The 22,723-nt window shown below is 35.6% G+C and overlaps 2 non-coding genes and 1 pseudogene across 2 annotated transcripts; 1 reads left to right on the plus strand and 2 right to left on the minus strand.

Annotated features, from left to right (window-relative positions):
* Window positions 1–3,718: 3,718 nt before the first annotated feature.
* Window positions 3,719–5,159, minus strand: LOC144252661 (zinc finger protein 385B pseudogene; annotated as a pseudogene).
* Window positions 5,160–8,981: 3,822 nt separating this feature from the next.
* LOC144252671 (U6 spliceosomal RNA) lies at window positions 8,982–9,088 on the plus strand. The gene has a single exon (XR_013343035.1). It is a non-coding gene; the product is annotated as a U6 spliceosomal RNA (small nuclear RNA).
* Window positions 9,089–15,564: 6,476 nt separating this feature from the next.
* LOC144252673 (U6atac minor spliceosomal RNA) lies at window positions 15,565–15,689 on the minus strand. Its single transcript, XR_013343037.1, has one exon. It is a non-coding gene; the product is annotated as a U6atac minor spliceosomal RNA (small nuclear RNA).
* Window positions 15,690–22,723: the final 7,034 nt, after the last annotated feature.

Genomic DNA, 22,723 nt, shown 5'->3' on the forward strand with positions numbered 1-22,723 from the left:
AGGGACCTCTCCTTTCTCACTTGTCAGGTTCCCAGTTTCTTCCACATTTTACTTGCATACTAGCAACACTATCAATCTACTAAAGGCACACCCAAGTCCATTCCTTTTAAATGAACGTTTTGTAAATGTTTTTCTTTTCTGAATACCTTGATATTATTATATTACTAAAAAAAACTCACTACAACGAAGGGACAAAGGAAGGAAAAACACTTAGAATTGAAAATGAAATTATTGGGCACTGATTTCTTCAACCTAAAAAGTTACTTGTAATCCTCTGTTACATAGGATGATCTTTTGGGATATCAGAACTAATGTCCACGGCGGGGGGGGGGACGTAAAAATATAGGGTGATGAGTGATATGTAAGGGAAGGACATCCTCTCCTTCTCCTCTCTGGCCTCCCCCTCTTCCCATGGATACTTGTGCAAAGAACAGGAAACACATTGTATCTGGTCTAGTTGCAAATAAAGATGGCAAGCTCTAGCTTCTCTGTTATTGAATGTTTCTGTTTTGTGAATTCATCCTTTAGTACAATAAGAAGTTGATCAAGGCCTGGTGTATTCCCTGTGTCATAAATTATGTTGGATGCTAAGTGTCCTTTGAGATACAACCCAGTTTTTTCATTTACAACTCAAATAACAAAAGTCCAAAGAAATTGATTCTTGTCCACAATGAGATTCTGAGTGCCGAAGCCAAAAGTAGCACATAGATTTCCTGCCTGCTAATTCAGGGATTTTTTGTTAATTAACAGGTTGACTCTTCTCCTTTGATCTACCAGAGTACCAAGGAGACAATTATTCAATAACCACTTTTTTTTTATCTGAGAGGTTTAAGTAATCTTACAGGTTTGAATATTAGCTGTTTTTCTCTAATGTAGACGTGTGCTGATTCATCTTTCAACTCAATTCATAACAGACTATGAAACGTAATTAAATTGAGATAACCTGGACTACCATATATATACAAAAAGCACTGTTTTGATTCGTGGTTTAACTTTATTACCTTTTTTTTCCTTTTCAAGAATTTATTTATACTCAAGATAATGTTGATGATTTATGTCATGAGAATATCATTCAATTTACCAAAATATTAAAAGTGGTTATAGTAGAAATGGGATTATGGAGCAATTTTCACTTGTTCAAAAATTTTTCATATATGGTTATATTTCTTTTTAGTAACAAAAAATATTTGTAAATAGGAGAACTTCCCTTGTAGTTCTTTTGCCTCAAATTGCTTTAAGATAATAAGATACATGCATTCCCAAATTTCCTCCTAAATGAATCAACTTCTAAAATTATTCATTTTTAGTAGTGAACTTACTGGTGTTTCCCCTGCCCCACTTTGTGCTTTTCTGTTTTTCACATTTTCTATATTAATTATGAATTACTAAAAGTATTTTATTGAATATAACATATATATAGAAAAAGCCAATGAACTTTGACAAATTCAACATATCCATATAACCACTATTCAAATCATGACATACAACATTATAGGCATCCCAGAAGCTTCCTCTCAATGTACATTCTCAGTTATAACAGCAAAAATGTCTCTTGAATTCCAGGGAAATATCCTTTAAAAGTTAATGCCAAAAATGACATAGCATTTGTAATTAGTCAAAGTTAAACTTTATTTTACTCTCTACTTAATTTTCCAGATTTGGAAACCTTGAGCAAATGAGATTTTTTTCATACTTGATTATTTTGTTTTTAATATGGTAATATCAGTTACACTACAAAGTAACAGTGAGATTATATGAGAGGTGAAATGTAAATCCCTTTGCATAGTGCCTAGCATATGGTAAATACTAATAATGGCTATATTTTAATACAATTCAGAATATTGACTAAAATGATACATATAAAAAGCAGGCTTTGAGCTGGGCAAGGTGGCACATTGCTGTAATCCCAGCTACTTCTGAGGCTGAGGCAGGAGGATTACAAAGTTTGAGGTCAGCCTGGAGAGTTTAACAAATTTGTCTCAAAATTGCCTAAGCAATTTGTCTAAAAATTAAAAACAAAAAACAGGCCCTGATAAATATGAGGGGTTCGGTTATTGTTCTTTTTACTTTCTCATCCCTCTTCCCCTATTCAGAATTTTAATTTAGTAGAGTTAAAATAATCTTATAAACAAAACAAAATTAATGCCTAAGACTAACATTTAAGACCTCATAGTGTGGTAGATTTCCTAGTCTTTTCCTTTATAATGAAGTCTAAATAATATAAAAATAGTGTTCCCTAAGAACACAGAGTTAAAACCAGATTAAAGTGAAAAATGTAAAATACTAAAAGTTTATTTTGATAATAGGAATATTTTCTACTTTTTTATATATGTGTATGTGTTGTGGGATGAGCATTATAGTTCTATAAAATGACAATACGTCTGCTTTTATGTGTGTGTGTGTGTATGTGTGTGTTTCATTAAAATGAGTGGTTATCTTTTTTTCAAGTGATTTTATTTTATTCATTTTTTTAATTTTTGATGCTTTTATTGAAAAGGTACATTTAAAAAATACACAGACATTTTACCATTTACAGATTGCAGATATAGATACTCTAAAAGAGTTCACTATTTTATTGTTTTATGATACTTCTTGCCCCTGATATCACAAATATTCTAGTCTTGTTGATACCAACTTTGAAAGGGGGGCATGGGAGCATGACCTGCAACATATTCAGTGAACAGAAAGACAAATTGTTCAATTATAAATTTTATATCTTCTGTACATTATTGCATTAGGGAGCCACAAAATTATGTAGCATCATTACAAATGAAAACAAGTTAAAAATGAAGATAATTATGTAGAAATACATGGATTCATTGTCTTCTTGCAGAATGCACAGGAGGTGCCAAAATGTGCAATTTAGGAAGCTCTTTTTGTGTTTGTGTATATTTGCTTAGCAACTCAAACCAGTGAGGAAGCTACAAAATAAGTTAGACAAAAATAGCAAACAGGTAGTAATTATAGCTATGTTATATGGCTTTCTATTTTGTTTAAATATCTCCAAATAAAATATGAAATAAAGAAAATACATTATCTTTTGTTCTCTTAACAAGAAATTCAAAGCTATTTTGCTTCCTAACATTTACACAGCAACTAAAGATGTTGAATTCAGACAAGAGATACAATCTAGTACTACACAGGATACAACAGTACTTGGGTCTAAAACAGTACACAATCCCTGTCGATGAGAGTACACCAAAAAGAAAATGTGATCCTTTGGTAAGATGGTATTCACAAGTAAGCACTTGTGTTCTATTTTTCTTCCACACTAGAATATGCCCGGTTGGATTCCAGAGCTATTTACAGACATCTGAGGAAGATCCTAGTTTTCAAGTCTGTCAGGAAAATATTCCATATTGTTCTAAGCCAGATTATACCCATGGGAAAACAGAGACTGGTTTTCTTTTTCTTTACTTTCTGACTGTACATTTTCAAGCACCCAGATTTCTCAGATACACCAATTAAATGGCGTCGAGTTGGGGAGGGAAGAGGGAACCTGTGCTGCTCACATTCCAAAATGATTTGATCGGTCCATAAAAGCACTCTTGAATCTAGTGATTTGTTTTTCACTGAAGCTGGGGTTTCAGGTGGTAGGCTGCATTTTGTGGGTAGGTGGGATACTTACTGTAACACAAAATGCTCAAGTTACTGAAATCCTTTTGGCTTGGCTTCTCGACTTTCCTACTGGCCTGGTTGGTCTTGGGACTTGCATATGTCAGTATGGGGCAAACAGGATGGAGGCTGGAGTGGCACAGATGGGCCCATGCCCTGGCCTCAGGAGAGCTGGAGGGATGGCTGGAGCCTGGAAGAGCGAGGCAGATCGCTGGGGTGGCAGTGACAGTGCAGAGGACACAGCCGCTGCTGCTGCCAGGGATGAGGACAGGAAGGCTGGGGCCAAAGGTTTCATCATATCTTTCTGGAATGCAAGTTTTGCTGTTAAAATGCTTGGGCTCCACTGGAGTTTGTTGTAAGGGCTGTATTTCAGCTTCAGTGGCTTCCCTGCAACTAGGTCTTTATGCCTCCGGCTAGAAATGTGCTGTTTGAGTTGAATTTCTGAGTTAACATGAACATCACAGATTTCACAATGAAATGTCTTGTTCTGTAGTCCTGACCCCTTATTGCCATTCTGCATCTTTAATCTTGATCTAGGTCTAGGATAGGACTTAATTGGACCAGCTCCATTACGAGCCTCAACCATGGTCTTGTGTTTAGATCCTGTGTTGTGTGCCTCTAGCTGTGACAGGGAGTTCACAGCCACTTTGCATAGTGAACAATAAAGCAATTTTTTGGCTTTCTCTTCTTCGGATTCAGCAACAGACCCTGGTGCTCCATTTGTGCTTTTGGAGGGCGAAGTGGCTGTCCCACGTGGCAGGGCAGTTGTGCCAGATTTGAGGAGAAATGAGCCACTTTCAGAGCATGATGGCTGACTGGAACTATTGGCTTTCAGCTTTCCTTTATCTTCTGATTTGTCAGAGCTGTTGCCTGTGATTGGAGTGATGGAGCAGCTGGGATTAGCCTTTGTGCTGTCCTTGGAAGAAACCATTTTGGGTTTATTTTTCGTTGCCTCTAGTGCTTTGACCTTCTTGGCATGTTTACTTCCTTTGTAGTGGGCCTCGGCCTGGCTATCTGAGTTAAAGCTGACAGACATTACAAGAAATAACTTGTTTCTTCTTTGGGGGAATGGATACTCCAAATGTGTGGTTAATGACTGCCTTTTGCACAGGATCCATTGTGTTAAAATTTGGAAAGAGCCCAACAGCCGAACTACCTTCCACTGGAAAAGACATAAATGGTTTGATATCCAGTGAAGGCTGCATCATCAGAGTAGTAGTGCGCATAAGAGCAGGAAGGGTAGTAGTATGGCATGTACTGCCTGTGCTGGTGTTGGGGCTGGGGCTGGCCAGCAGTGTCCCGGAGCTCTGGGCTGGAAGCGGGGGCTGCCCATCGCTCAGCTGCTTCACTCGCTTGCGATGGGATTTGCCGTTGTAATGGACCTGGGCCTGGGCTGCAGAGTACAGCTGGATGTTGCACACCTCACAGAAGGAGAACAGAATTTTCTTTTTCTCTTTACTTAACTGGTCCTCAGGCCTGTCGGTCTTAATCCCCCTTTCTTCAAAGCCCCGTAGAAAAGCTGCCATATTCATAATTCCATCTTCAAGATGGTACTTCATACATTGGGTTGTGTTCTAAAACCCCTTTTTTAAGTCGGTTGATGGGAAATTGTGCATATTTTCTTATAGATTTAGAAAAACAAATTGCTTTTAGGTTTCCAGATCAGCCCATAAACATCAATTTAATCTTCGATGAACTTGAAACGTAGACCATCTCGGCGCGCCGGCCGCAGGCGCCTAGGGCAGTGGCTCCTCCAGCCTGGAAGCTGTTGCTCGCGCTCCTGCGGTTGCAGCGGTCTCGCCAGGGCTGCACTGAAGCTCCGAGCAGACGCTCTCCTGCGATCTGCTGCAGCCCTGGACGGTGGCTACCGCGACAGCGGCGGCGGTGGCGACAGCGGCGGCGGTGGCGACGGCGACAGCTGGGTGCAGCGCGGCCCCGGAACTGTCCAACTCTTTCGGGCGTGGGGCTCAGACGCCCGGCCGCGGCCCCGGCGCTGAGCGCCTGCGCGCCCGGCCTCGCCCAGGTGAGCCGCGTGTGCCCCGAGCCCACAGGGCGCGCCCTGCCCGCACCAGCCGCCCGCCGGGCTCCCTCGTCGGGCCGAGGATCCCAGGGTTTAGACGCTCCAACGCCACTCCCGCGCGCCAATGGTGGTGACGGTTGACCAAGGAGAAACTTGCAAGGCACACACACTAAAGCGATGAGGCGGGACTGTTCGGGGATGGTTGACACTGCAGAGCCTCCCGCAGCAGCGCTGCCTTAAATCCGACCTTGCCAGGCGCACGCGCACAGCTAGGGACAGCAGGCGCCGGCGGACCAGGGGTCCCACCCGGGGCGCAGCTTCGGGGCTCAGGTCCTTGAAGAAATGCTTGGCGATGACAGAGGTCCCCAAACCCGGATGCCAAGCCGCGCAGAGGGCGGATGTTTCATGTATTAGGTAAACCAGAGTGAAACTCTCTTCTTGGAGATGAGCAGACCAACTATTTGTTTTTTCTCTTTGACCAGCTCTCTGCTCGCTGACCACCCGGAGCAGCCTGGGCGTTTTTGGCTGAGCCGGGAAGGCCCGGAGAGCCGAGGCATCGTAGCCTTGCTTGGACCTGAAACCCTCGTGGGCGGGGAGAGGGCTCATTTCCTCAAGTGATTTTAAATGACCAGTTATTTGAGTATTTGAGAATTTACCTAAAGAAAAACTTCAAATTGAACTTGACAGTTCTTTCAAATTTCTGAGCAAGAAAAAAAGGGGAACAGCTGGAGCTAAGAGAGAGGTCGCCCCAAGGGTGAAGAGAATTTTGGGGAAGAACAAGTGATAACCCATTGCTTAGGCTCCTCTGCTACCATCTGGCTTCTTGGCAATCTCTCTCCCTTCTCCTGACTGCTTACCTGCATCTGCGTCTGACTTCCCTTAGACTCCAGCCAAACCTACTGCCTAGATCTGAAGTCTGCTAATGGCTTGGTTGGGAAAACAGCCAATAATAAGTTAGAAATGAAGGAAATTTATCATTTGAAACTCTCTTTGAGTCCAAGAACTAAATCTACATCATAGGCTTGTGATATGATGGGAAAATAGCCTCTGTTAGTTGTTGTTATTATTACTATTATTATTTTCTCTTGGATGAGTATGGTTGAGGTTAAGGAGCTGCCTAATTTTAAAATTATTTTATTAATTATGTTTAATAAGTTTATGAAAATTAAATTTAATTTTAAATTAAAACTAATTTTATCATAATTGATAATCTGACAAATAAATACTTCAAATCCCAAATCAGGATTACTTTAATAAATTTAAATAACACAGGAGAGACCAAATTGATTACACAGTTCTGAAACTGTAGCAAGACTTCTCTTGGAATATTAATGGTGATCAAATTCTATTTTTCTAAGCAAAGACTGGGTTTTGACATATTCAAAACCACATACAAAACCACATTCTGGTTTTCTCCCCTTCAACTCCATCTCTTGTTTCTCTACCCCTTTTCCCTTTTAAAATTTCCAGTGAATGAAAATTCTACTCAACAAATATTGTTTTTTTTAATAACTAAAGTCTCCCCATTTCTAAGCTAAGAACTGAATTTCAAACAATTATATAACCTTCATTCTCTAAAAATAACTCTGTGTGTGTGTGTGTGTGTGTGTGTGTGCGTGTAAGAACATTTTTGAACACTGGCTATTCCTGCCAAGAATGCAACTGAAATACACTGGCTTCTAGGTATAGCCACTTTCTCAGCAGAAGACACTCAATCTTCGTTTAGGTGTAAATTATTCAGAACAGCACCACCTCCCCAAACTCCTGTTAGACTGCTTCTCAAAAGAATTAAAAGGTGATATACTTTTGCACATTATTTTTTTTACAAACCTGACAGGGGAAAAATATCTGGACTTTGTGCCAGAAAACAAAGAAAAATGAAGTTAATGTCTGTTTAAGTTTTTGAAGACACATGCTTTTCTTAGATTTTTTTAAAACAGCATTTAATATATTTTGAATGTACTACAACTCTATTCTGCAGGCTCTCCATAGGGTACTATTATTGTTCAATATCTGTTAATTATAGTACTTGTTCTTGTTCTCTAAAATGGAAAATTCTACCATTATCTATGTTATCTCCTTTTCCAGATTTCCCCTCAGCAGCAGGAAATAAAATAACAGGAGTAGGAGAGTAGGACTGGTTTGAACCAGCTAATCCAGACTTTCCCATGAACTCATAATGTTTAATATGACCAATAAGCTGACTGCATTCAAATTTAGCCAATACATATAAATTTACTAGGGAAAAGAAGACAATTTAAATAAAATGGTTCTTAGTATTTGGCAATAACCAAATTAATGCTGCAATATTAATTAAAAATTAATTCTTCCTTATTTTTTTTTAAAAAGGAAGAGGGCAGAATGGAGTTTTAAAGCAGAGTTCAAATACTCAGAGGAAGAAAAGTATGATGAAAGAAACCCAATATTGCTGACCCAAAAAGTAATAACAATTATTTTATAGTTAATATTTATTGAACATGTACTAAGAAGAGCATTTCATGTGTTTTAATTCAAACTTTACAATGTCCCCATAAGGTAAATTCGATCTTTATTGGACATCTAAGGATACTACCACATGGCCATAGATACCAGAAGGCAGGGGCCAGGTTATGTAGGACCTTGAGAATTGTGTTGAGGAGTTGGTCTTTATCTAAGGTAACCAGCTGAAGGGTTTTTAGTAAGGTGTCAAATTTTAATATATGTCATTTGATTTTGTGTGTAGAAAACAGCAAATCCAGAGCTACTCTATGAGATAAACAGTATTATTGTTCTTATTTTGCAGAAACAGAAACTGAGCCAAAAAAAAAAAACAAGTGACTTACCAGTGTTATACAAGTTGTGACATAGCTGGATTCCTACCCAGGCTGAGCCTACCATCCACAGCTATATTTTTACTTCTTCACCTATGATGGGAGTTTTATCCTGATAAAATCATCTTAAATTGAAAACATCATAAGTCAGAAATATATGAATATACCTAACCCACGGAACATCCTAGCTTAGCAACAGGGTACACTGTAGAGACATGGTTGTGTTTCCTCTTAGTAGCACGAGGCTCAACTGAAGCTGACCAGGAGCAGCAGTTCACAGCCACTACCCAACATGGAGAGAGACTATCCTATGGCTATTCCTCACCTGGGAAAAGACTAAAATGCAAAATTTGAAGTATGGTGCTTACTGAATGTGTAGCACTCTTGCTTGTACCATCATAAAGTCAAAAAAGTTTAAGATGAAACATTGTTAAGTCAAGAATCATCTTTACTGCAAATGAGCATGGGGAACTGGAGTAGGGTAGTAACAGTAATAATAAAGACACATGGAAGGATTTGGTAAGATATTGAGACTTGTGCCCACTTCGGCGGCATATACACTAAAATTGGAGTCACACAGAGAAGATTAGCATAGCCCAAGTGCAAGAATGACATGTGAATTTGTGAAGCATTCCATGTTTTTAAAAAATTTATTGAGATCTGGTGATATATTAAGCACAGTGAGTGAGAAGGCCGGAATTGTAAGTGATGATATGCTTATGTCTTAAGCAAAATGAGAATTTAGCTGTTGAGTGGGAGATCATGGTCACAGAAGCAGGTTTTAGGTAAGGAGATGAAGAGTTCAATCTTAAATTAACCAAGTTTGAGGAGTTTCTGAGACAACTAACAGGTTATTTAAGATGTAAATGTGGCTGGGTATGGTGGCACATACATGTAATCCCAGCAGCTCAGGAGGCTGAGGCAGTAGGATCACGAGTTCAAAGTCAGCAATTTCAACTTAGCAAGGTACTAAATAACTGAGCAAGACCCTGTATCTAAATAAAATATAAAAAATGGCTGAGGATGTGGCTCAGTGGTAAAGCAACCCAGGTTTCAATGTCTGCTATAAAAAAAAAAAGATGACAACAAAAAAGTAAATCTTAAGGGCTCCTGATAACCTTTAAAAAGAACATTTTGTCCTCTTGCATGCCATATTTCATACCATTCCTTCCTTTTTACTACCATCTGTGATTGTTTTATTCCATCTCCTGCCAGAATGTAAGGCTATTATGATAGATTTTTTGTTTGACCACTATATTCCCAACATCTGTCATACATGATTTGTCCAATGAATGAATAAAAGACAGCCTTGGAGAATCATATCACAAAATTTTTTGATAAAGCGGAATACAAGTTCTCCTTATTCATGTGTCCAGTGTGAATAAAAGCACTGTCATAAGGCAATCCATTTGAGGAGCGGGTGGCTTACTAGGGATTGAACCTAGAGGCTCTTAACCACTAGGCCAGCACTTTTTATTTTGAGATAGTGTCTTACTGAGTTACTTAGAGTCTCACTAAGTTGCTGAGTTGACTTTGAACTCACAATCCTCCTGCCTCAGCTTCCAGATCCACTGGGATTACAGGTGTGAGCCACCACACCCAGCTCCATTTTTATTTTACAGTTTAGGAAACTTTTTTAATATTTATTTTTTAGTTATAGGTGGACACAATGTCTTCATTTTACTTTATGTGGTGCTGAGGATGGAACCCAGAGCCTCACATATGCCAGGCAAGCTCTCTACCTCTGAGCCACAACCCCAGCCCCAGGAAACTCATTTTTGAGTGTTTTCCAAATTACAGTGACATACTGACCTGTTTATGCAGGTGGGCTATCCTGGACCTCCTACCTAAAAATTAATGATCACATGGTTCTTTTAAAACCTGAGTTCCTCTAAATCACTTGGCTTAAATGAACATCAGTTTGTCATTGTCCTTGACATTCTCTACCCTTCTCCACCTCCTATGTATACACACTGGGGTTCACAGTATTTAAAACAGTACTATCAAAAATTTAGTATTCACTAAAAACAGGCCAAACTCATTAACTTTTCTACTTGCTGCTCAACTAAAATGCCATTAAAAAAATATAACACTGCGTTATATCAAAATATATGGCAATGTAAAAGGTCTCCTTTATATTATTTTCTTGGAGTTTGGAAAAGAGTGACCCAGTTTCATCATTTTCAAATCTGTTTATTCAAAAAAAATTACATTCTAAAGATTCAACAATCTATCAAAATTCAAGTCTGTTTTTTTTTTTTTTTTTTTTTTTTTTTTTTTTTTTTTTTTTTTTTTTTGTCCCTGGTAGGACTAGAAAACGGTCATATTTTTATAACCCTTTTAGGAAATCTATCCTAAAAAAATAATACACAAAGTTTGACTTTTTAAAAGTCAAATGCAACATTACTTATTGAAATGTAAAAACTGGAAACAAAGTGTACATGTACAGGATATTGATAATGGCACATCCAACATTAAGTAGCCAGCCATCAAAATGTCATTGCTAAATCCCTCTTATATTTTCAGAGTAGTAGTATGGGGGAAATGCTTATAAAATAAATAGAGGAAAGCAAGATACAACATCCACTACGTAGGATGATTGCAACTATGGAAATAAATAAAGTCAAATATTAACATTTGATCTGGTTGGTGGGTTCTGGGAATTTTTCCAAAATTTTGCTGAATGTAAACTTAATGATTGAAATAAATTAATTCATAACAAGATATAAAATTGACTTTCCTTTTTCCTCTGAGTCTCTTTATATGCTCATTGGACAAGATTAAAGCCCTTGCTGGGCATAGTAGCACTATCCTGTAATCCCAGCAACTCCAGAGGCTGAAGCAAGTAGATCCCCAGTTCAAGGTTGCCTCAGCAACCTCAGCAAAAATACTCAGCAACTTAACAAGACCCTGACTCAAAATTAAAAATAAAAAGGGCTGACAATACAGCTCAGTGGTAAAAACCCCTGGATTCAATCCCCAGTACCAACCAACCAACCAACCAACCAACAAAAAGATTAAAGCCCTTTTTTTCACAAACAAAACAAAAGCCATTTTTCTCTCTAACTTGAAATAATTTGAAATGAAGAAAGAGGTAAAGAAAATAGTCAAAAACAAAGGAAAAAGAAAGGAAGAAAGTATCAATAATGGAAGTTAGAATACTCGAAGAAGTCCACTTAAATTTTATGGATTCTTTGACTAGAATTGACAGTAGTGGGGTAGGGAAAAAGACATTATAGGTATGAGAACATACTGAGGTAGAAAGCCATGAGTTCCAATGACAGAGACAGAGAATTGTGGATATCAGACAAAGGGTGTAAACAAATTCCTCTTTGGGAAAAGAATAGAGTAAATGGGAAAGAAAGAGTAGTTGTAACTTGTCACTGGTAGACATGATTATCACATGCTTGCTTAGGATAAATTTTATAAAAACCTGGGATAGTTATGATTGATATATAAAATTCTTACTTAAGTAAAATTCTGTGAGCTGTATAAGAAAGAACTAGAGATTAACTTATAATGACTAAATCAGGTTTTTAAAATAACCCATCTGATGGAAAGTATTAAGGAAAGAAATTTATTTATAGCTATACTTTAGTCATTTCTTACACAAACATAAAAATTCCAATTAAGAATGAAGAAAATGTGTAGCTGGTTATGGTGGCATAGTTTGGTAATCCCACTGACTCTGGAGGCTGAGGCAGGAGGACTGCAAGTTCAAGGTCAGCCTCAGAAATTTAGTGACACACTGTCTCAAAATAAAAAAAAAAATTAAAATAATTATTTAAAGAGGTGGGGGTGCGGTTCAGTGGTTAAACATCCCTGACTTCAATCCCTGATACCCACCCCCCCCAAATGTGAGGAATAGTAATGCATATAATTAAATAGTTATTTCATAAATTAAATGTTTTGGAAATTGGCTAATTATATCCATCATTCAGTATTGTTTGAACGGAAGACATAATGAATATAAAGTGTCTAACACAAGTCTGGCATTCAACAGAAATGGAAGCTTTTATCTTATTTATTTTTATGTAGTGCTTAGGATTGAACTCAGGGCCTCATGCTTGCTAGGCAAGTGCTCTACCACTGAGCAATAGCCCCAGCCAAGAAATGGCAGCTTTTATTGATAGTTAATGATCTGCAATATTTCTTTTGCAACTTCATTTATTTATTTATTTTATGTGGCTGAGGATCAAACCCAGTGCCTCACATGTGCTAGGAAAGCTCTCTACCACTAAGTCACATCCCAAGCCCCATGATCTGGAATACTTTATAATTTCTGTGCCTGCATGAAATATTTGATGTTTTATGCTGTCATACTGAAACAAAAATTTTACACACATGTAAAGACTATTTATCAAACTTAATATTATTATTATTTGCCAATATTAAAGGATTATTCAAAGATTCACTCTTGATAAAAATAAGCAGATAACTATGAAGACAGATGTACTTTTTAGATACATAAAAGATCAAAGAAAAAATACCTATGGGGCTGGGGATGTGGCTCAAGCGGTAGCGCGCTCACCTGGCATACGTGCGGCCCGGGTTCGATCCTCAGCACCACATACCAACAAAGATGTTGTGTCCGCCGAGAACTAAAAAATAAATATTAAAAATTCTCTCTCTCTCTCTCTCTCTCTCTCTCTCTCTCTCTCTCTCTCTAAAAAAAAATACCTAGTAAATTTTCCACTCATTTTGTAGATGTGGTCCTGTATTTTATCCCTGTGACTAGTAGAATCTATTCAGAACAGGAACACCTGACTTCAGAGCTTATTTTTCTCTAGATAAATTGAGAAGCCAAACTTATAATATTGATTAATGAGAACTTGGAAAGCAAACAGAAGATACTTTATTGCTTATGCTATTTAAACTACTTAGATCATGCTTCAGAATTCACTGGCTATAATGCTGCTTCTTCTTTTAGCTATATGAAACTGGATGTTTATAATCTAAATAGATATGATTTTTGGGGTTGTAAAAATCTCATGGGCTGGGGAAATATTAATAAATACAAAGCATCAAAAAGAATTTCCTTTGATAGTTGATTGTAGATAATTAGAATTTAAGTTATCAATGGCTTAAAAATATTTAGAGAAAGAATAAAGATGTACTAACAGAGAGAGAGAGAAAGAAAAGGAGAGAGGCAGGGAGGAGGGGAAGAGAGACATTACTAAGATATGATGCAGTCTACCCTGAAAAGGGTAATGATGGAAAAAGTTTGAGAGATACCAAGAACAGCAAAAAATAGCCAAGGCAGAAATAAATATATAAATAGATGACTGAAAAGGAGATATGTGTATACATGCATGTGTGCAAAAAAATGAGACTAGAAGACAGTCTTGCAGTGCCTTAAAAAGTTAAATATAAAGTTACTATTTGAGTCAGCACTTCCACTCCTAGGGATATACTCAAAAGATTAAAACATGTATCCAGCTGGGCATGGTGGTGTGCACCTGTAATCCTAGTGACTCAGGAGGCTGAGGCAGGAGGATAGAAATTTCAAGACCAACCTCAGCAATTTAGTGAGGCCCTGAGGACTTAGTGAGATGCTGCTTCAAAATAAAACATATAAAAGGCTGGGGATATGGCTAAGTAGTTAAGCACCACTGGATTCAATCTCCAGTACCCAAAACAACAAAAAAAATATGTATATATAAGTATACAAATATATATACACACACATACACACACACACACAATAACTGGTACATAATTATTCAGAACATCATATTCATAACAGGCAAAAAGTGAAAGTAACCAAATGTCCTTCAACTCATAAAATATATCAGTTGATGATAAAATGTGGCATATATACAATGGAATATTATTCAGCCATAAAAAGGAATGGATTACTGATTCACACTACAACATGGATGAGCCTTGAAATATTTTGCACAGATAAAAAAACAGTCACAAAAGACCACATATTATATGATTTCATTTATATGAAATACCACTGTAGAAAATTTATAGAGACAGAAAGTAGATTAGCAGTTGCCTAAGGCTGATGGGAAATGGAAAATTGTGAGATGACAGGTAAAAAATATGGAGTTTCTTTTGGGAGTAATTAAAATGTTCAAAATTGACTATAGTGAGAGTTGTACTATCCTGTGATTATAATAAAACAACTGAATTGTACACTTTAAATAGAGGAATTTTATAATATGTGAAGTCATTTTATAGCCTTGGACAGCTTTATTCAGATTACAAATGTTTTTTATTATACCAAGGCTTTTAAAAGGTAGAATAAGTAGCTGGCTTTTTAAAAAATTAGAATCTAAGGCTAAACACAGTGCAGGTGTAGCTCAGTGGTAGAATGCTTGTCTAGTGTGCTTAAGGCCCTGTTCAATGTCAGTACCACACAAATACATACACACACACACACACACACACACACACAGGCAAATGAATCTTATTAATGAATAGAACATTCATTAGGAGGGTACCATCAAATAAATGAATAAATATATTAATTTGACAGCAACATTTTTAGACTTACCTTTATATTGAGTGATATGATTCCAAAAGGGTAAATTTTCTTTTTCCTTTCTTTTGGTACTACAGATTGAACCCAAGGGCACTTAACCACTGAGCATATCCCCAGCCCTTTTTATATTTTTTATTTTGAAGCATAGTCTCACTAAGTTGCTGAGGCTTCTTTGAATTTGCAATTCTCCTGTCTCAGCCTCCGGAGCCACTGCATGAATTTTCAATTCTTGAATTTGTTTTATCCTTGATTTTTTAAAGTTTGTTTTTCAGTGCATTATAGTTATACATAAAAGGAGAGTTCATTCTGACATATTCATAAAAGAAGTAACATAGTTTTCTCCATTTCAATCCTAATACTCCTTACCTCTTCCCTTTCGTTTGCTTTCTCTCTGGTTCCCTTCCTCTTTTCTATTGGTCTTCCTTCTATGGTCTTATTTTTCACTTGATGCATTATAGTTACATATAAATTGGAACGCACTGTGATATATTCATAAATGTCCCTAGAATAATTTGGTTAACTACATTCCCCAGTTCTTCCCCTTCCCCTTGCCTCCTTCCTCCCCAATGTGTCCCCCTACCTGCAAAGCACACTTCTACTCTTCCAAAGTCCCTTCTATTTTTCTGAAAAAATAATGGTTAGATGTCATAGAAGAAAGCGGCAATGTCTTAATCTAATGCCTACTGTCTGGCCCAATGTCTCTTCCATCCTTGTCAAGGGAGTTATAACCTTTTATCCTGTCATTCAACACTATCACTCAATTGCTTTTTAAAAAATTTTTGGTTGTAGATGGACACAATATCTTTATTTATGTATTTATTTATTTTTATGTGGTGCTGAGAATTGAAGCCTCACATGCACTAGGCAAGTGCTCTATCACTGAGCCGCAACCCCAGCCCTCAACTTTTTCTTAATTATCTCATTTGCAAATACTCTTTCTCTTAAAAATTTTTCACAGGAAACTGGAAAGGTAGTAGAGGTTTTTGAAAATCTATTGCAGGACTGGAGTTGATACTCAGTGAAAAAGCATAAGCTTTAGCATGTACAAGGTCCACAAAGCCCTGAACAGAGGAAAAGAGGGAAAGAAAAGGAGAAGAAAGAAAAAATGAAAAGAAAGGAAGTCCATTGCAATAACTCCCTTCTAAAAATCTATAGTCTAGAACTATGATAGCAGAAGAGAAAAATGAACAGATGAATGTAAAAGACAAATTCATTTGATCTGATGATTAATGATTCACAGATTATGGGGAGAAAGAAAAAGAGGCAATTACTAATATATGCATGGAAGGAGTGTCAACATTGAGAAAGTTAGAGACAACTGTTTTAGAGAAATTGATAAATTTAGTTGAAATTAGTAATAAATTAATATATAGGTTATTTTGGTAGAAAATTTATCACTGACAGTATGGCATGTTAGAAAAATCAATATAATTTTATGTGTATTTTTATTTTACTACTGTGAACTTCATAAAGATGAGTTCTAAATCTAATTCATTGTGTAATCCCAGCACTGATCTTACTGCCTTTAATAGTTAAAATAATTTTCAGTTGAGTCAACTCAACTGAAACTGGTAGAGCGCTTGCCTAGCAAGTACGAAGCACTAGGTTCGATCCTCAGCACCACATAAAAATAAACAAATAAAATAAAGATATTGTGTCCAACTACATCTAAAAAAATTTTTTAAAAATCTAATGGACATATGTATTTTTCCTCAGTCTTAAAGGATATATTCCCAGAAAATTTAAAACTCAGTATGTTGAAATGTCATCAGTAATTCATTTAGAATTTCTGCTCATAAAAATAATCAATTCAGAGGGGGGATAGTAGAGAATAGGACAGACAGCAGAATACATCAGACACTAGAAAGGCAATATGTCAATCAATGGAAGGGAAACTGATGTGATACAGCAATTTGTATACGGGGTAAAAGCGGGAGTTCATAATCCACGTGAATCAACCGTGTTATATGATGTATTAAGAACTATGTAATGTTATGAATGACCAATAAAAAAAAATAATAATAATCAATTCAATGCATTATGTTACTAACATAAGCAAATATATTATGCTTTCAGACAGTAATTGCTCCTTAGTAAACTTACTGTTGAAAATGCCTATGTCCAATATCAAATAAGATTTATGTCTAATACAGATCTTCATTTTGGAGTAATGGCTTTTTATTAAAAATACTTACTGTTCTGTTTTTCACCAAGAGCAACCAATGTTTCAAGAACTTTAATTCCCTCTTGAACATCCAAAAGTTCATTGTTACTGGCTGGTCTGTTTCTTTCAACAGCTTTTAGCTTTTCAACCACTATGGGGGCTAATGAATGGATGTAGGGAGTTGAAAGGGCATGGTTGGAATGCTGGAAGACTGAGAGGAGAAGCTGGTAACATTTGGCTTGAACCTATGTAAGGAGATCATTCAATCAATTAACACATGATAGTTCTTATCTGCTCTACAATCACATTACATCTTAATATGTATGTAATACAGCACAATGAAAATATAAATGTTATTTTCCATATAAGAGAAATGAAAGAGAGTAATGGAACTTTCTTTCAATAAGCTAACTGAATAAACCTCTCAAAAAATCGGAATCTCTCAAAATAATTCTTTATACCAATTTAAGTTTTGTAGCCATAGAAAATAAAGTCTCATTGGCTTTTAGATTAGAAAAAACTTCATATGAATAATTATTTTTTAAAAAAGGAAGAAGGAAATGAAGAAAAGTTGTAAGTATTGGGGGAAAATAGTGGAATAAAATTGTTTCAGCAATTTGTAGAATACAAATTGCCAAACTTCACTGACATCAGAAATACCTGGGGAGCATTTTAAAAATACAGATTCCTGAGTCACAACTCTGAAGACCCTGATTCAGGGAGCTAGGGAGCCAGGAATGTTCCTAAGTTGTTTTATTTTTCCTGATACACAGAAGATTTGATAATCATAACTTAAGACTTCACCACTGTAAAATAATAAAACATGTTTTCTAAAAAAAACAAGTTTTGAATAGGCTTATTAAAACATGTAATAATAAATTTATCCATTAATGTAGTGAGTATCATTTAAATAAATATTGGAAACCCTGAAAATCTCTCCTAATATGGCCGAGAACTAATCAAAGATATTAGAGAATTTCTGCATATTTAAGTAAACATACAAATGTGTTTCTTTTATAGTTAAACCCAGTGATATTTTCTAGTTTTTCCATTTAAAACTCTTACTGTAAATATTTAGGTTTTCCTTATATATAACACATTTTAGTGAATCAACCAGATATTCTCCTGATAAAGTGGAATGTTTGCTTAGGTGTAACTTACCCATGGGTCACATGAATTTAATGCATTTTTAAATGTGTTCATGCAGCCATTCTGTAATGACTGAACTCCTATTATTTCACTACAGCAGACCACAGGAAGAGTGCAATTGCTGTCAGCATGCTAACTTCATCAGGTGTGGACACAGAATCTTCTGAAAATGAAAAATGGAAAAAAAGTGCCATTTCCAAAACTTTTGGAAATTTAATCTTCAACAACTCTCTCCTGCTCCTAACATTAATCAAAGTTTATCAAGAAAATAAATTAAAATGTTACCATTTTGAAACATGTAATTATAAATAATTCAGGCAAAATGGATACTAAAACCACTGTGTGCAAGTTATATAGACAGCAAACAATTAAGGTAGTTTCAAAATATCTCCCCATTGATTCCTTGTTAGTTGTAAAAGGGAGAAATGACAACTGTATAGTGGAGAAACAAGGCAGATACACGATCTTAACGAAGTCATTAAAGTTAAGATTCCCAATAATGAGACAAAGCAACATTATATGCTTTCTTATATAATGCTCTGAGAAGACATAACAATATTTATATAGTATTTTTCCAAAAATGCATAAAAGTAAAGAAAAAAATAGATAACTCAAAATTCTGAAACATTCTACAAAAGTAGATGGCCTGCACTCTTCAAAAATATTAATGTCATGGGGCTGGGATTGTGGCTCAGCAGTAGAGTGCTCGCCTACCACATGGATCCTCAGCACTACATAAAAAACAAGTGGATAAATAAATAAAAAACGAAGGTATTGTGTCCAACTACAACTTAAAAACAAACAAACAAAAAAACATTAATGTCACAAAAGATTAAGCCTGAGGAACTATCCCAGATTAAAGAAAACTAAAGAAATATGACAACTAAGGAAAAGAAAAAGTTTTATAAAAGTCATGATTAGGACATTTAAAATATGCATATGAATAATAACAGCATTTTATCAATGTTAAATTGCCTAAATTTTATAATTCTTCTATTATCATGTAAGGAATGTTCTTGTTCTTAGGAAATCTGTGAAGTATTTAAAGAGTCATGATGACTTCAACATATTTTCAAATGGTTCAGCAAAATTAATAATAAAGGTACAGAAGCTGAGGTTGTTGCTTAGTGGCAGAATACTGGCCTCCCACATATAAGTCACTGAGTTTTATCCTTAGCACTGCATAAAAATAAATAAACAAAATAAAGATATTGTATCAGTGTATAACTAAATTTTTTTTAAAAAAATAAAGGTATAAGGGTTATGTGGATAATAATAAATCCTTGAGGCAAAATGTTAACTGGTGAATCTAGGAGGAGGGTATATTGGTGTTTTCTACACTTGAAATTAAGTTTGACTGGCTGGGGATGTGGCCCAAGCAGTAGCACACTCGCCTGGCATGTGTGCAGCCCGGGTTCGATCCTCAGCACCACATACAAACAAAGATGTTGGGTCCACCTAAAATTTAAAAAATATATATTAAAATTCTCTCTCTCTCTCTCTCTCTAAAAAAAAATTCAGTTTGAAATTTATTTCAAAAATCAAAGGATTAAAAGTGAAAAAAAAGTTTTGCAGCATTCTTGATGGGATTTATGTACATGTGTATGTATGTCCACATAAATACGCATACACATATTTCAAAATAAAATATCTCAGCTCTTAGAGTAAAGAAGTAGCGTTTCCAAATGGAAATTCTTCATTATATATTTTTTTCTTAAGCAAGAAATAAGGGGGCTGGGGATATGGCTCAAACTGTAGCGCACTCGCCTGGCATGCTTACGGCCCGGGTTCCATCCTCAGCACCACATAAAACCAAGGTGCTGTGTCTGCCGAAAACAAAATATAAATATTAAAAAATTCTCTCTCTCTCTCTCTCTCTCTCTCTCTCTCTCTCTCTCTCTGTCTCTCTCTCCTTTCTCTCTCTATCTTTAAAAAAAGGATTAAGGGAATTGCTAGCCTTATACTATATCAATATTCCCATGGCTTTGATCCTTCATTCATAAGTATACCTCCTGTGAGTTCAGCTCTGGACAGAATATCTTAGGCAAGTTAATTGTATTATCAGACCTTCAAATTCACTTCATATAATGAACCAGCTTGATAAAATAGCAAACACTTTCTGTTAATGTTGACAATTTAGGTCTGGGGTTGTGGTTCAGTGGTACAGTATTTGCCTAGCACATGTGAGGCACTGGGTTTGACCCTCAGCACCGTATAAAATTAAACTTAAAAAAATAAATAAATAAAGGCATTGTATCCCTCTACAACTAAAAAAAATTTTTTTTAATTGACAATTTAGGGTTCGTGCTGCAGCTCAGTGGTAGAGTGCCTGCCTCACATGTGTGAGGCACTGGGTTCAATCTTCAGCACAACATAGAAAAAATAAAATAAAAAATAAAGATATTGTAGGGCTAGGGCTGGGGCTTAGTGATAGAGTGTCTAGCACATGCGAGGCACTGGATTTGATCCTCAGCACCACTTAAAAATAAAATAAAATAAGGGTATTGTGTCCAACTACATTATATATATATATATATATATATATATATATATATATATATATGTGTGTGTGTGTGTGTTTGTGTATATATATATATTCTAGATATGCTCAACAAAATTAAAACTAAACTACTTATAACAAATTCTTAAGCATTTCTTCTTCCTGATATTTCTATTTATCTATCAATCTGCACATACATTCATATATGAGGCATTTAATCTTTTTAAGTTTGTTAAAATCTATGTTAAGATGCAAAATATTAACACTTTATAAAGCTAAAATAATTTCAGTTACATTAATATAACTAAAGTTTTTCCCTTATACATGATTTTTTTTTAAAAAAATCACATTCTAAATATCTGTACATTATTCAAAATATAAAAAGCATATGGAAAAGAAAATAAGAAAATAAAACTTGTAATTCTACCATCCAGTGACAGTTTAGGTTTAATTTCTAGGTTTTGACTTAATTTCTTCTGGTCTAAGTTAATTATATATATGTTTTCTTAAAAATATGATATATAACAGATAAAATGGACATATAATTCAAACTAATATATCATCATGAATAATTTTTCCCACTGACAAATATATTTATAACACATTTTATTATTGTAAAATAAATGTATTGATGATAAATAATTTTGAATTTAATTTTTTAATTAACAAGGCCAAAGAGTATGCATTCTCTGTGTGTGGTACTATGGATTAAATTTAGTGCCTCATGCATGCTAATCAATTGTTCTACCACTGAGCAACATATAGCCCCAAGTATGCATTTTCTTTCTTTTTACTTTTTTTAATTGGTATCGGGAATTTAACCTACTTTATCACTGAGCCACATCCCCAGTCCTTTTTATTTTAAAATCTGAGACAGGGTCTCACTAAGCTGTTCGGGGCCTCACTAAGTCACTGAAGCTGGTCTCAAACTGGCAATCCTGTGTTAGCCTCTCTAGTCATTGGGATTACAGGCGTGCACCACCACTTTTACCTAATGTGCCTTCTTTCCTTTGTTCTTTCTTCTATTGGTTATTAATTCTCTTATAAGACCTCTTTATTTGTTAATAGAATAAACAGTGGCATAGATATTATTATTAGTTTTTCAGATACTTTTCAATGTAAGATGCTTTGATGTCTACATAGGCCAATATATCAGTCTATGTATATGTATATTTCCTCTGCAGTATCTCTCACTGACTTATAGTTAGTCTTTTGCCATTCTGCCAAAAAAAGCTCATCTGTATTTTCTTTGTTTTCTTATTTTAAACATTTTATATTACCATTTAAATTTATCTCATGTTTATTTTAAATCATGATATAAGATGAAGGGATAATGAGAATTTATTTCTCAAGCAGTTAATTGGTACACCCATTTGAAGAATCATAAATAAATGATATTTATTGTTTATTTGCTTAAAATACATGTGTCTTCTATAGAAATCTCTTCTGTTCTACTGTCCCATCCACTGATTCCTGGGCTACTAAACATTTTTAAATTATGTGGAATTTTTGTATTAGGCAACAGGACAAATCTTTCCTTATTATTCTTTTTTTTAGTTCTTCTACATTTTCTTTATAGCCAAAAAAGAAAAAACTTGAGAGAAAAAGCCAAACACAGAAGAAAATGGACAAAAACATGACTAAGGATTTCCCTCCAAATGAAACACAAACATGAAAAATACTTATATTCATTAGGAAAATGAGAAGTAACAATTAAAGCAACATGATAGGACATATTAGCCATCATATAACAAAATTTGGAAACCAAATAATACCAAGTATTGGTCAGGATATGGGGAAACAAAGATCATCTTATGCTGCTGATGTGAGTGATAATTCACTTGGCTACTTTGGAGAACAATTTGGCGATGTCTGATAAAATGGAAGTTAATATATGCCATCAATTCCACTTATAGATATATACCCTAGAAAATTTCTCACAGCACACATGCAAAATCAATCCATGTTTGCT

The sequence above is a fragment of the Urocitellus parryii genome, unplaced genomic scaffold (assembly GCF_045843805.1).
Source record: "Urocitellus parryii isolate mUroPar1 unplaced genomic scaffold, mUroPar1.hap1 Scaffold_49, whole genome shotgun sequence".
NCBI classification, from domain to species: domain Eukaryota; kingdom Metazoa; phylum Chordata; class Mammalia; order Rodentia; family Sciuridae; genus Urocitellus; species Urocitellus parryii.